Source organism: Anopheles stephensi, chromosome 2 (assembly GCF_013141755.1).
Source record: "Anopheles stephensi strain Indian chromosome 2, UCI_ANSTEP_V1.0, whole genome shotgun sequence".
Lineage (NCBI taxonomy): Eukaryota > Metazoa > Arthropoda > Insecta > Diptera > Culicidae > Anopheles > Anopheles stephensi.
The window spans coordinates 90970159-90982923 of NC_050202.1; the positions used below are offsets into that span (position 1 = coordinate 90970159).

At 48.0% G+C, this 12765-nt stretch overlaps 3 protein-coding genes across 6 annotated transcripts in view; 1 reads left to right on the forward strand and 2 right to left on the reverse strand.

Annotated features, from left to right (window-relative positions):
- Positions 1-12765, reverse strand: part of LOC118507620 (coiled-coil domain-containing protein 63) — a 112658-nt gene that overhangs the window by 39590 nt on the left and 60303 nt on the right. The gene's annotated exons all lie outside the window — the stretch shown is intronic.
- Positions 1-12765, reverse strand: part of LOC118507628 (actin-related protein 2/3 complex subunit 4) — a 76744-nt gene that overhangs the window by 3709 nt on the left and 60270 nt on the right. The window lies entirely within an intron of this gene.
- Positions 40-12765, forward strand: part of LOC118507616 (lachesin-like) — a 67273-nt gene continuing 54547 nt past the window's right edge. The window contains exon 1 of the mRNA XM_036046331.1: positions 40-316. The gene's annotated coding sequence lies outside the window, so the exon portion shown is untranslated. The remainder of the gene's footprint in view (positions 317-12765) is intronic.

Sequence of the window (12765 nt, forward strand, 5' to 3'; positions counted from 1 at the left end):
CGAGGATTTGCTCGATAATTTCCGTCTGGGAGATTGTGTGTGCTCCAACCTGTTGGGATGGTAAGCGGCGAAGCCTATCTATAAGCAGGCCATTGTGTTTTTATCCCGTGTCAAGTGTTTATATTGAACCTGTTTTTCATTTTCGGCGACGGTGACGGCGACGACGACGACGACGGTGGGCAAGATTTGTATTTTGTTCTCCATTTTAGGATTTTAATAAAGGTCCGGACGGAACAGAAGGAGCCATCGGATGATAATGAGCCTGGTACTTGCTCTACGTTTACGTCCACATCCCCCCGCCTTCAAGACTTGATAGGTATGTTCAAGTAAGTGTTTATTAATTGACAATGGGGTCCTCGGGGGACCTGCGATTCATTGTGACCTTTCGGAGTTATTAACGGCCGCACGAGTTGGGAAACACGCGTTCACATTAAATCATGTCTCATGTCGTAATGTGTCTTTGTGTGTTTACGCATCCGACGACGCATACGCACCTTGTTACAACTCTTTCTGTGGGGTTGGGCAAACTTTTTCTTTTCCAAGGAAGCGGGCCCCGTTTTTCCCCAACGAACTCTGCTCGGTGACTTCTGTAATTTGGCCTCCATTATTCATCCGCTCGCTAATCTAGCCAATAGGGGAAACTTACCTAATTGCTTCTATTATTTACGGTAAATTGTGGGCGATGAATTATTGACCCGACCTGGAGTGAGGAGGTGAACGCCATTTCGCCGTGTCTTGTGCCCATAAGCACACCAAATGAGCCGAATCCTCCGAACTCCTCTTTGAAAGAGCCGAGCGGAAGGAATGCCTGGGGTATTGTTACGTGTGGAGGACATACCAGGGATGCGGTAGACACGTTGGGAGAACTCGTGTAGAAACTTTCCCCCTCCAAAGGGATGGAGCTAGGGCAGAATCGGATTTCTGAGGATTGTTCGCAGAATCGCTTGCGGTCCTGCTGACAGAATATTAAATATGGCCAAGGCCGACCGGAAGAGGAATCGGAGATGTTTCGCTTTACGGGTGCAATAAAACACTGCAGCACACGCTAGAGCCCGAGGATGAACACCCTGGAACCGAGAGGACTCGATGGCATGGCTTGAAGATGAAGCAAGCTTAACACTTCTTCCTTGAGCGTTCTTCTCTCTCGGCACAAACCACATTCGGCATTAGGAATGGTCGGTCTTGCAAAGGCAATTCCGATATGCTTTCTCCGCGACCGTTCAGACCGTTTCGCCGGTAAGGTTTTGCAGATTGCGCAGATTGAACTCCATCGGTGTCAACAGGGAAGCGAGCACGGCAGCCTGCTCGATGAATAATCGATCGTAGTAGCAAGGGGGAACCGCTGCTGCATTATTGTCAGGTCCCCCGCTGTTGCTTGGCTGCCACGACATCTGATTTTGTGACACTATCTTCACCTTGCGGAAATGGGCTCACCCAGGTGGTGACGTGGAAGCTACGCTAGAGTAATGTCTGCCGTTCCGGAAAATCAATTGGTACCACACGAAGTTATCAATCCACTGCCGGGGTATGTTATTTTTGTATATTTTATACGCCATATCGTCTACGTTCGCTTTTTCTTCGCCGTGCGTGCCGTGGTGCTCTCCTTGACAGACGGCGATCAAAATCCAATCACAGCAGTCCAGCGCTTTGTTTTCCACCGGTGATGGTCGCGCGTGAAGAGCAGCAAGTAAGGCAGGGACCACCACGACAGGGCAATAAAACGATTGATTGAAAACGCTTTTTATCCCGCAGTGCTTCGAGCCGGAGGTGGGCCGCGTGTGGCGCGAAAACAAACAGGCCTTGGCGTGATGCCCGTTTCGCTGGTGACGAGGACCACGCTCTTATGGACGGTGTGTGCGCGTCGAGGCAAATGGTTCATTTAGCCTGCTTTCCGTTATTGGATTCCGTGGCGCACGCTGTTTGCTCGCTGCCTGCCTGCCACCATTTCCCGGGTGCTCGCTTCACCTTTGGCCTCGCCACGGTGGATATCGTCGCAGTGGTTCTCATCATGAAGCTTCCGGGCCGGGCGCTTGTGACCAGCGAGCTCGAAACCTGGTGCCGGAATCAGCGTCGATATGGTACGGGATTTGGTATAGAAAATAAATATTTCACCTTCCCAGCCAGCCAGCTTCTCCTTGGAGCTGGGGCTCATTCAATCTCACTCACTTATCGCCAATCAACCGTGCCCGTGGAGCCTGCCTGCCTGCGATGTTGGGGGCCGAGGAGTTGTGGCGTAGTCAATTTGCGAAATGAAACGAATCAATCGAAAAGTTTGGAATTCCGCACCAAGCTACCACTGTGGAACGGAAGTTGATTCCTTGCGTACACACGCTTACTGGAACTGGACTGGACTTGAACGACCAATCGGTACGAATCGGAACGACGAGACAGGCAGGCTCCTTGGAGAAGGTTGCCACGATTGATTTGATTAATGTTATTAAGTTGTCAGTTATGTTTCTTAACAACTCAACTTCTCGCTCCATTCTTCCAAATTTTGGACAAAGTGTTGCATAACATTGATTCATTTATTAGCAGCACGGGGGAAGAAATCACAAAATCTTCATCTTTCACTGCTCTGTTAGTGCATTATTGTGAGCAATTGGCATAAATCCCATTAAAATTATCAAATTCTAATTCTGTATGCATTCCAGGCCACATGTCCTAAGGCCCTCCACACTATTACCATAGGCTACATATCTCGCTGTACGTGATGAGTGCAATCGAACGGACTGACTGCACTCAAATCTCGCAAAACAAACCACCACTGATGGAGTGTTATCATATCCTTTGCTGACCACCAACCTACCCGACCGACCACCAGCAAAACGTGATTTATAGCAAACCCATCCGTTCTTATCTTGCTAAACCCGCAGCGGAGGTTCTCCCGGAACACACACACACACACACACTCCCAAGCCGGCGAGAGGGCGGCTCGCTGAGGTGAAACTTTATTCATATTTAATTTAGAAAAAGTTTCACAACAAATTTTAAGCACACTTTTCAATATATCCGATAACGGCACCCTCTCAGCTGCTTCCCATTTGAAAACGGAACCGGTTGGACCTGATGATGAGGGCGTACTCTCGATTGAGGTTATGTGGTTAGAGGATGCTAGAAGCGAAACGGAGCCGGACGGATGAATTTCATGTGCAGCTCATGTTCTATTAGCCGAATGTGTTGGGTTTTATTATTAATGCTTTCCTTTTGCTGCAAGCTTCTCGTGTGACCACATCGATACCGCTTCCGCTTCTTTGGGCACGTACTGACCTTCGACCCTTCGGTGTTGCGCTGCGTCCGGGTCTCACCACGTCGCCGCTCTGTGTTTTCTCCTTCAATTAAGCGTTCTTGAGCGCTCGTTCCATCGGTGCTGCGTCGGGGTTTTTATCGAGCTCACCACTTCTTTCCGTTCCGAGAAGCCCTCAAGTAGTGGTTGGCCAAGGTTTCTGGCACACATATCCGCTGCTGGTGTTATATGCCCGTCTTTACTGGTAAACAAGAGCACCAGCAGCACTTGTGTGTCCGGTGCTCGTGAGAATGGGGGGTCGGAAAAGAAAAAAACTTTTCATTTGTAGAAATAAAATAAAAATGCATACAAGTGGAGTGGAGTTGGGCAACAGCAGATATTTTTCACCAAACCTTCTTTTCGAATGCTGGTAATGTGTTGGCTGCGACTGAAGAAGCGAGCAGGGTCCTTCCATCCGGTCAGCTTCTGTGGGTCGTATGCGCCCGAACTTGCGGAGAGTTTTCATCCCACTTAATACACGCTTCGCATTTGAAAAGTCTACAAATCGGGTGCAAACAAAGTTGCCGGTCCGTGCACGAAATTTTGGAAACTGCCCGGGAAGTGGCTTGATTGTTTCGTCCCGTGGTCCGTGTGCGCTCGGCGAAGGATTAAATACAAAAATAACATCGTTATCCTTGCAGGAACACAACGGCACGTGGTGGTGGATGGTCCGAGCCTGGAGATTGCGCGAAAACTTTATCCACACTACCAGTGCTAGTGTGTCCGATTTTAGAGCCTCCGCTGTTCTTGACCTCGAGCCTGCCTGCGGTGATGAGGTTGAAGTTTAATAATTACGGCATCTGTGTATGTGCTTTCCAATTTCTATGTCAGGGTTTTCGAAAATGGCTTCTCTGTTGGATAAGCTTGTGGTCATACATTTCCGTTAACAATTTTCCATACCATCTGGAATGAATTGTTATCATTTCCAATTTGCTCTGAGCTGTTCTGCGTAATGCGTAATTCTCTAGCTGTGACTATTTATCATCTGCAGAGATCAAGATTACACAGACCGGAGAGGTAATTCAAGCGGAAAATGATGTGGTTGTCAAACGACTCCTTTTTCCTACCCGAAACTATCCGATTAGGGCAGGGCGCCGCCCGGATCGTTCCTTTCCGAGCATGATCAAAAGAATGCGCTGACCCTGAGCGGAAGGCTTAAAGGCAGTGCAAAAAAGGATTCCTGATTAGCCTTGCATCCTGAGCTAATGGGCGTGCTTTACATACCCTCTACCCCTAGAGCCCCTTGTTCTGGAGACTGCACGAAAACCATCGTTAGCAATTTTCCCCGACGATGCAGCGGCAACCCTTAGAACCGGAGCAAACCTAATTCAAATTGCATCCTCAGAATGTGAAAATGATTAAGCTCTCGGTGCTGCAACGAGTTGGTCCACCGGAAATGGTGCAAAGGAAGGAAACAAAAAAAACCGAGGATATCATCAAACGCTTCCAATTTTGCCATGCCATGCCCGTCGCCTCATTATCATTTGCAACAATCTTCTCTTCCGGTACCGAATGCGTCCCACCGCTTTCCCGCGACCTACCCTAGGACTGGGTGCATTCGTAGCTGTAGTAATGCTATATCACTGCATTGGTAAACATTTAATACACACACACACACTCCGGGGAGTCAAAGCCACTGGGGAGAACGTGTGTAAAGTGACGAGAAATGTATGCGGTATGACAATGGTGACAAGCGACTGTGGTAGCTGTAGTATGCACCTCACGGAATGTTGTGAGGAACATGCCCTTTTCGCTGCCAGTACACATCCAAACGGCGGCGGCGAGCATCGGTGAGGGTTGAATGCTGCAAATGAAACGGAGGCCAATGAAATTCAAGCGGTTTTTTTTTTGTCTCCCGCACTGCTTATGGAGATGGGAAGGATGTTTTGTAGTTTTTTTCCTTGCGAGCGTTACACTTCCTGCTCGAAAGCAACATTGTACGCGTTGCCATTGGTTACGGAAGCGTTTGGAGGAGGACGAAGGATGGCTTCTGTTGTATTTGGCGTGTAGTTAAAACAATGCATTCGAAAGGAGTTGTGGGGCATTGCTATGTTGATGGAGGTTTCATTACGACATCTTTCTCTGTGATTTCAAAGATTAATGTTTAAGCTGAAAATTATGGAACCAGAAAACATATTTTAAACTGTTTTTCGTTCTTTTCGTTCTATCTATTAGGCGCGACCAGTACTAAGAAGTCTAGATCTGCTCTTTTAAATAAAAAATGTCTTAGGTCTCAAGGCCTGTGGTGGCTAGATCTTGATTATCCGATGTCATTATCATGACATGACCAGCCCAACAGCACAGCAGTCAGGTCGACACATTCATTGATGTATTTGAGGCCACAAATCGGGAGCCAGAGCATCTGCCTCTTAGCTTCGTTTCAGAGTCTCAGCTTTGACCTTCTCGTATCATCATCATTAGTGCTCATTTCAGTTCCTAAGTTTCCATTTTTAGCGCTGAATCTCAGACGTCCCTCTACAGCACTAGATTGGCTTAAGTCCTCAGTGGAAGTAGAGAGTTCTGAGAATTTTCTATACATCTTCATCTAACATGCAATCTTGAGACCCTGATCGAGATTCTCATAGCGATCATCAATACGGTCGTATGGCGATACTCTAGTTATTTAGTCTTCCTCTTTTGCTCGGAACTGCAACCTTGAGACTGCCATTCGTGACTTTCTTGACTTGACCTTCCATCTTTAGCGGGAATGTCAGTCAAATCAGTTCTGAATGGGATTTGAAACAGATCGCTTTGTGTTAGCAACTTCAGATTTCCACCGACTCTGAAGATATGGCAGCAATGTGGCGGCTATTGTCCTGCCATCCTCATCAACATTTGCCTCGCTACGAAGAATCATAAAAATAGAGAAACTGAAAGCACGGAAGCAATTCGTTTTAAGCATTCTTATTGTCGCTCCACGCTAAACTTATCTTAAGGCTAGCTACATTTTCCACAAATAGCTCCCATAAACACGGAAATGCACTACGAGGCTTGCTGCTGGCACAACAACAACAAAAAAAGGAAACAAAAATTAAATCCCACCATTGTCGAGCGCAAAACAGTGGAGCAGAAACGTTATAAACGAAACAAAACAGCAAGGAAGCGCAGCAGTGTACGAAGCTAAATAAAAGCTCTAATTTCATAAACAAACAGAGTGTAAGTGATACATCTTCTTCCCGCTTTCCCGCTGTGTGCGATTGCGTCGTCTGCAGTCGGGCGGGACCGGGTGAAATGGGCGAAGCGCGATGAAGCGAACGGAAGTATAGCCGAGTGAAAAATCTCATTGGAATTCCATGCTCATCTATTTAAAATGATACAGGGAGCATCGTTAGTCCTGCCTGGCTGCTGTTGCTGCTGGTGGAGCTGGGAGCCCCCCTCCCGACCCCCTCCTCCCTCTTCGAACCGTTCCATCCGCTTCCTCTTGTGTTTGTGTCATCGTTCCTCTGGGGAGGCAATGGTGGAGCGACACCCTGCTACCTCTGCTCTACTCATTTCCTTGGGCGCCGTGGTGGAGTGGGATCTCCACCTCGGATTCGTTTGTTTCGTTCGCCCGGTTCGTTCGTTTGAAAATGAATGAGCCCCGGTCGTATGCGGTTGGGAAAGCGATTCTTCTTTCGCCTCGAAGTGGTTTTATGGGTTTTGAAGTCGTCATCCGACCGCCGGTATTGTGGGAAACGGGGCGGAAGAAAGCACAACACAGCTACCGGGGAAAAGACAACGACCAACGACGCACTTTTCCGTCGGTTCGTTCACTCCACGGGGCACGGGTTTTGTGTTACTGGTTTGACTATTTACTGCTCTCGATTGCTGTATGATTGACAGTTGGACGACCTGAAGAGTGGTCCAGTTTCACCGGGATGCGGTCCCGGGGAAGCAGACGTTCAACAGTGTCTCAACCCCGGGGCGTGTTGCCGGATGTGAGGAGTCGAAGTTTGCCGATTCAAATTTCCCTTTCAGCTTCCTCAGGAATCACCGCATTCAATTAACTCGTTTTACGATGCTGTTTTGATTCAACAGCTCAAAGCCCTTTCGGTGTTCTGTTCTGTTCTGTTGTGTTGTGTTAAGCTCATTAGAAGTCTACTAAAGCTACACCAATTTCGGGTGGTTTGTAGAGCTATTGTAGCTTCACGTGGGGCATTTAAATGTGGAAGAAACGTTGGTCCCTCGTTTGGGCTTACTAATGAATTATTTACCGAGTTCAAAATGTCATTGTTTTGGGCAATTTTGTTGTGCTCTTCAAATTCCAGCTCTCTCAACCTTCTACAAGCAAGGTCGCAACAGCTTTACTTGCGGCGCGCTTCATGCAATTATTAGAGTGTCCCATTTCGATGATGAGATTTTCCCACCGGAGAGAGCGACAGTTGCAGTTTATCCTTTTCCCGGATTGCCCAAAATCATTGTTGCCCCCCTTTTCGCTCCGAAGGGACTTAATTTCGCCCTTTTTTCGTACGCAATTGTGGTGGAGACGACGGAGCACGGGCTTCGGTTTGGGTTAGACCCGGACCGAATTCCAGCCATCCACCATCCACTGTTCACATATTCAAATGGGGGCTAATATGATAAATAGATGAAACCAACCAGGACCGAACGGTTGTCCGCTTTTGGAGCGATTACAGAGAATGGCGTGACGACATGGGCAAGGGGGAGGCAAGTGGGGGAATATAAAAAGCGAAATTCACCACACACACACACACACACAATTACCGAGGCAAGCTGAACCGAGCCAAAATCGAGCAGAGTCCAAAAGCCGTATAAAATATTTAAAACGAATCCTTTTGCTACCTTTTTAGGCACGGTTCGGCGGACAGAAAGAGAGAGAGGGTGGCCCGAGACGTCTTAGTCTTACCATCCCACGAGAGTTCCTCAAGCCTTACCAGGGCCCACCTCCCCAAAACCCGGTGTTAGCTAGCGAAATAGGCACACATACTTTCACTGCACACGTACAACAACACGTCGTCTGTCCAAAACACACACACACGAGACCATCCAAGGATGGTGTTAGACACGTGCGGAAGAAGTTAGGGAGACAAAAAAAAGCATGATCGCACGAATAGGCCAGAAGGCATAACGGTTTGGTTCGCGGGACATCCGACAAGACGGAGAAACTTTAGGGGACAGCAACGTACGTACGCGAGTGAAGAAGAACGGTGATCTAAAGTTTAAGGAAGAACTGAGGGTCGTTGTCAGGGGTTTGGGGCTTTCTTTTTTTATCCACCACCCAAGAAAAAAAGGCGAACGGGTTGTTTGGACCACGTGGCTCACGACGTTTTTTTTCCCTCTATCTCCTGGCCAGGATTTTGGTGAAGAAATAAGAAAACCGAGGCAGTAGCGAACCACTGTTGAATAAAATATACGGACGAGGGTCCAGGGTTTTCGGAAAACAGCGGCTACCGAAAATCATCTGGAAATCGCTGTGTTAAGAATACCGTTTCTCGCAGGGCTTCCAGGGAAAGTGAGGTTAGCATGGTGCTGGAATGTGTGGCATAGGCAAAAATATATATATTTCTTTTCGCCTCCCTTCTAGTCCCGAGGCTTGGCTGGGATGTGCTTCATCTTGGACACATTACCGAGGGCGAAAAAGTTTGGTCCCAGTGTTCTAAGTGGCAAGGATTGCGGAATGTGCCTTCCTCAGTTCGAACGAAGACGGTGTGGGGCGCGCACCACATGGAACTAGTCACTGTGTGTACGCCCGCCAACCACCTTTTTGCCACAAAATTTCCTTCCAAATAAGTGAGTGTGAGTGTGTGTCCCTAGACCAAAGGGGACAGGGAATTGAATCAAAGCGAAGAAATTGGGGGAAACGAGAACGAGAGTATTGGTTACGGTCAAACATGGGTGGAAAGTAGATAATCGAATGCGCATATGATCAATGATTGAGTGCCGGTCCGAACCGGGAACGAACCTTCTCCCATTCCTAGTGCCACAACCGGTACGATACGGTCGCAATATAGCCAGAGCCCAGAAATAGGATACGCGCTCCTTTCTATCCAGAAGAAACCTGCAAAGCAAGGAAAAATATCACCAGTAGCTAGCATTTGGAGCACGACGAACGCGTGTACGATCAAAACCGCATCGAGGAAATTCAGCCCCCGAAAAAAAAAAATGGAAATGACCCGGTTTTTGGTATCAAGAGGAACAACAAATGAAAGGACAAAAATTCGTTGCCATGTAAAAGAGCACCCACACACACACACGACGCTTAAAAACCGAACCGGTGCTGCTACAAAGGATCCGGAACCCGGAAAAGTGGAAAGAGTAGTCGAAGGAAGTCTAAGGATAAGCAAAAACGGCCCTGGAAAACAAGGTCCTCTGGTAAACAATGGCAATATATACAAAGCGATACAGCAGGACCGACCGGCAGGACAATAGAAAAACACACTAAATAAAAAGCAACATCTCACATTCGGTTTGTTCAGGTATTGAACACGGACAATATAAACGCTCGCTTGATCTCTGAGCCGATTGTCGGGCGTTGGGCGAGTTGGGCGAGAAATGAAAGCAACCTGTCCCAATAACTCTCTTTTAAGCGTAGTTGCAGAAATTAAAGTTCGAGCTCTCGATTACACCTGGAAGAAAGAGAGAAAAAACCCAAACAGGCCGTCATGCAATATTCAGCGCTGATTTAGTTGGCTGTGCTTCTTGTGGATGCTGCTGCTACCTGCGTTTCCTACAAGGTGCAATTGCACTTTCGCTCATTTTTCCGAAATTGAACTCAACATTTCATCCACCATTGTTTCGGGGCGATTCTTCTTCGGTGGGTTAACTTTCGGGAAGCTCTATCCAACTACGCCACATGGGCACGTATAAATAATTGAAACTATTTTATCCGTTCTTTCGGGTTCTGTGCTCAGCGGAAGGTGTTTGTACATGTGATCACCTTTCCCTGTGTGTGTGTGTGTGTGTGCGCCGAAAAGCTCATCCAATGGTCATGAACTGTGTGGGCACGGTGGTTCGGTTAGATTGCAATAAAAATTGCACGAATCGGAGATTACAATTCATGTGCCGACAAGGACGCCGAAAGAGCGGAGCACAGGATTGTTGAGCGAGCAGAGCACGGCCAAATCGGAATCGATAGGAATTTTATTGTTCACTGCAAACAATAACCTTTGCGTCTGTCGGGTGAATGGAACGAGCCGAAAAGGACAAACCCAAAAACCTCAACCTGGACCAGAATTTTTCAGCACACGTGTGTTTGTGCCCACCATCTCGTACACGTGCTTGAGATTGAGGGGAAAATCACATTCAAAGCTCTTTCCGGTTCCGGGCACGGCGACGCAGCGACACAGCGCGATAGGAATCGAGGCATTAAGGGACGAATTGGCCACCCAACACCGGACGCACGAACAATGCGAAGTACGGCACGCAGCGAATCCGAGATTTGAAAGGATCCCGATTGGAAAACGTCGTAATCGAACGGATCTCGCATCCGTGTTTTGGGTTTGGATTTTTCTTATCCCTTTTTTTTCACCGAAACTTTGGCTAGAATTACTCGAAACCTTAAGCTCTCGGACCGACGGACCAGACCGATTAGAACTGATAGCGAGGAAAGCATAGGCGGATGAGGACGTGGGACATGGGAACGCTAGAATTCCTCACACAAACTAATCCCGTGTGTCACTATTTACGGTGGGTGGCCACTTTGCGTGGCGTCCAACGATTTTAAGGGATTCACCATTGATCCATTGGGATCGTACGAGCGTTTGCCACCGGGCTAAGCCACCGGAATGTTGCATGTGAACGCACTTTGTGCACGTACGTCAGAATTCGCTGCAGGAAGAACGGGCCGAGACCGAGTGGATGCAATTTTGTCCATTGTTCTGGTGCTGCCGGGACGTGGGCCGAGCGAGCGAGCGAGTGAGTGTTTGGCATCAGCAATTTGTATCCAATCGTCAGCAACTTGTCCCGGACTGGGGCGACGCTATCGTCCATCACACCGTCACAGGGAGCCGTCGAAAGGCTTCACTCCGATTACGTCGTCTCCGATTAGTGCGGTGTTCGGTTTCGTGTACTTCTGTGTGGGTGTGCATTTTTCTGTCCACCAGCCAGCTCGTCGAATGGCGCAAAGAACGGACCAAAGAAGAAGAGTGAGAGAGAGAGAGAGAGAGAGAGAGAGAGAGCGAGACGAGTGGCGATCCTTGTGTTTCTGAATCCTTTACCCGGTTGAAGTGCACTTGATAGAATGTAAACCACGAATGTCGTTTGCTGCTGCAGCATCACACAGCCGCGCCATCGTCACGATCATCGTCACTTGTGCGAAATGGCTGTGGCCGGAGTTTCCCGCTTTCAATTCCGGCTTTCCGTGCCCCGAGTGGTGCCGCTTCGCTTGGCCACTTGTTTTGCTTTTGCGGACAAAATATATTGTTCTCGAGTGTTTTCGAAAGCCGTTGCGCTTTGCTGCTGCAGTTGCAATTGCAGAATGCCACGAACGCAGCGGCATTCTCCCCCGACTAGCAGCTGGGAAAGAAAAACAATACCAAATTGGCAAAGAGCTTAATTCATCTGCGAACATGAAGCTTTTATACCGCGCGGGAGCGTACAACACTACATCGCCAACCGTTGCACACTCATCCTCGCGTCGAAGAAGTGCCCGTGAGCATAAGATGCCGCAGAAATGGGGCGGCCGATTTAGTGGTGTGTGCCGGATCGCTCCAGATCGCTAGCAGAACAGAACAGAACAGCCTTCAGTATTTACCTCGCTTTGTGCACTCCATCGGAAGTGGCTACTTGCGGTGGTAATTTGTTGGTTATCCTGAAAGGACTGTTAGTCACATCACAGTCGCTCTTCCTGCTCACCTCGTGTACTCGGTAAAACGAGCTACCGAGCACTGGTGGTGAAAGGCGACACACTTCTTACACATTTAACACACATATCTTCACCGAAACGTGCTAACGTGATGGCTAATTTACCGGCACGCCGGCGGCTCTCCAAAAAGCGCTGCTTGGGTCTATTTGGATGAAATTTATACTACAAAGCACACGACGAATTGGGCCGCTTGCTGAATGGCTATTGAAGATTTATCTCACCATCGAGGTTCGGGGCTCGACGGGGCTGGTGAGAGCAGGGTTGAAGTGTTTGTAAACATAATAACCACTCGAAAATTGGTTTGTTTCGGGCAAACAGACGGGTGAGTGGGTGCGGCCTTTTGAGGTCGCTGTATATGAATTATGATCGGGCAAAGCAGATTTAATTCACCCGAAAGTCTCTTCCTATATAATTGTTGTGTGCCATCATTAAGCTTTTTCGAATGGAATCACTATGGGGTGGGTCAGAATGAACTGCAATTAAGAGCGATTTAATTAAACAAATACCTGAACATCGATATTTTTTAAAATGAGTGAGCTTTAAAGGCTAACCAAACTCAGATGGAGCCAACGACAAATTAATTTATTATTTATAGCTTCTTTGAAGTACTGGGCGTCTCCATTCATGCCTGAAAATAATCACAAATTCGGTAAAAGACTCGAGAAGGCCCCCCCTAGAA